Below are 2,797 nucleotides of genomic sequence, written 5' to 3'. Positions count from 1 at the left end.
TTCGGCTATACCCGCCTACGTCCTTGCCTTAGGCAACACACCTAAGGATTCCACTATACCACTCCTTTACGGGTAGGAGCAACGTTACAAACTCCTTTGCGGGTAAGAGCAGCCTTTTACACTCTCTCCTTCAACTAGGGTGGAGCCCTCTCTCCAAGAGATACCCCACACTTGGTACAACGATTCAACAATCCTAAACCGTCTACAAAAACAAGAATCAAGTTTGGTGTACAACGACAGCTTCTTCATGAGCAAATTAGTGCAAGTTATAACATAATATACTTTAGCAATTAATCAATATAAATAGATGAAGCTTAAGAATATATCATCGGGGTTGTTTAAATTTGAAAAATCTCAATTTAAGCACAGGAACCTCTAGATTTAATTGAGCGAATTTGTAGCAATAGCTTTTAGCAAAGAATGCTCAACAAGAACTCTTTAAATGTTGAAGAATTTGAACAATAGCTGATTTCTTACTTGTTCGTGTATTAAATCCTTTGTCTTGGGGGTTATTTATAGAGTTTAGAAAGTGTATTTCGTGTTCCCCAAGTGACTTAGATTGTTTCCAAAGTTTTCATAACATTTAGAATTCAAAAACTCAATTTTGGAAACTTCCCGTTACTTTTAAAAATTTGAATTTCAAATAGTCAGTCGACTAGGTATGAAGAGTCAGTCATCTAGGTTTTTAAAAACACTGAAAATTCAAAGGCAGCAAGGTGTCAGTCAACTGAGTTGACAAGAGTCAATAGCCTGGATAGGTTCTATTTGCTGTTTAGTCGCCTAACAACTTCGATCGCCCTTTAGTATTTTGGTCATAACATTTTTTATACAACTCCAACTTAGAGTTCTTGGTATCAAAGGAAAGCTAAGAGAAAATTTTACAACCTCCATGTTGAACACTTTTTAAGATAATGAGTTTTTTATAGAGAAAAGGGCTCATCAATATATATGTAGAAAAAAGAACTGAAATTGGAAAATCCTGTGTTGGTGCTTTTCATTCCAAAAATAATTTTAACCTTTTTGAAATAACTGTTGACTTTATAAAAATATTTTTCAAGTATTTTAAAAGGTATTTAGGTCAAAGAAATTAACCTAACAGCTTCATGTATCCATATTGAAATCGCTTGAAGTACTTACATGAGACTTCTCAAGACTTATACATTCTAAGCACTTAAGTCTTCATGTTTATCCATATCTTGAGTCTATCTTAACTTCCAACTTATATTTACTTTAAGTTTCATCAAATCATCTTTGAATCCATGCTTTAATAGTATAAGATTTGTGAGATCTTCTTTCTTTGGAGTATAAGCATTCAATATTCTTTGTGTGCACTTGACCTTATATTCACATACTCGAGTCTTGAAATATCATCACTTAACCAAATATGTTAAGTTCCTCTAATTTGTTATCATCAAAACAAGATTTTAAGTCTTGTAAGGCCAACAATCTCCCCATTTTTTATGATAACAAACAAGGAGCAAAAATGAGTAAGCCTTAAAAGGCTCTCCCCTAGAATAAGCATCTTAACAATATTTGTAATATCAAAATATATTTCATATTAATTTCAATATCATGCTCATATATCAAGATTAGCTCAATATCACATCATGTCATAATTCCAGATCAATTATCATGCTCAATTTTTGCCCAAAGCTTCTCCCCCTTTTGACATCAATAAAAAAGAGTAAGAAATCAAGAAAAGCATATAAATACTAAGGCAAAGAGAAACCATAAGAAGTATATATCAAGTGAAGGCATAGAGTAGAAACTTTGCATTCATAATGCATAAAAAGATAGACAATAAGTCCCAAAATTGCATGAGAAAATAAAAAATATTGTATATCAGAATTTTCAATAATTTTTAGTAATTATGACATCATAACTTAGTAAGTATAACTCCCCTTGAATGAAATGTATGTCATATTCAATAAATTCATAATTTCATTACTGAAGTATAAACTATGTATCCATGAAGGTGTCACGATTACCAATCATTCTTTTAAATTTATCATGCCATGCTCAAATATCAATTAGTTTTATGTAAGTGCTCATGGATACCAATATCAAGAATAATACTAATATCATATCAATGTCATTAATATGATAACATGCTCATGTTTAGAAAGATATTTCAATTTTGCAACTCAATCTCTCTTTTGATTTATCATTTTATCAAGCTTCAAGTGACTTTCTAAATTGGCTTTTTGAAGCAAATAACAACCTTGATTTTGAAGACAAGCTCTGTACAATCCAAGCTTTCTTGATTTGTGGCCAACAATACCATTTTTCTATTCACTTGTTTCAATGTTATAGTCATCAATAAGCGTATCAACTCTTCTTTAAGACTTTTCATTTCAACTAGTTCAATATCCTTGTATTAAATTGGATTAAGTAGCTTTCCATGTATTGAACAAGGAGAAATTTTCTTCTTATATTTGAATTGGCTATCTTGAAATAACCATTGAGCATATAAAAATATTTTTCAAGTATTTTAAAAGGTACCTAGGTCAAAGAAATTAACCTAAGAGCTTCATGTATCCATATTGAAATCGCTTGAAGTACTTACATGAGACTTCTGAAGACTTATACATTTTAAGTACTTAAGTCTTCATGTTTATCCATATCTTGAGTCTATCTTGACTTCCAATTTCAATTTACTTTAAGTTTCATCAAATCATCTTTGAATTCATGCTTTAATAGTATAAGATTTATGAGATCTTCTTTCTTTGGAGTATAAGCTTTCAATATTCTTTGTGTGCACTTGACCTTATATTCACATACTCGAGTCTTGAAATAT

Source organism: Malania oleifera, chromosome 7 (assembly GCF_029873635.1).
Source record: "Malania oleifera isolate guangnan ecotype guangnan chromosome 7, ASM2987363v1, whole genome shotgun sequence".
Lineage (NCBI taxonomy): Eukaryota > Viridiplantae > Streptophyta > Magnoliopsida > Santalales > Ximeniaceae > Malania > Malania oleifera.
This window is presented reverse-complemented; position numbering follows the sequence as displayed.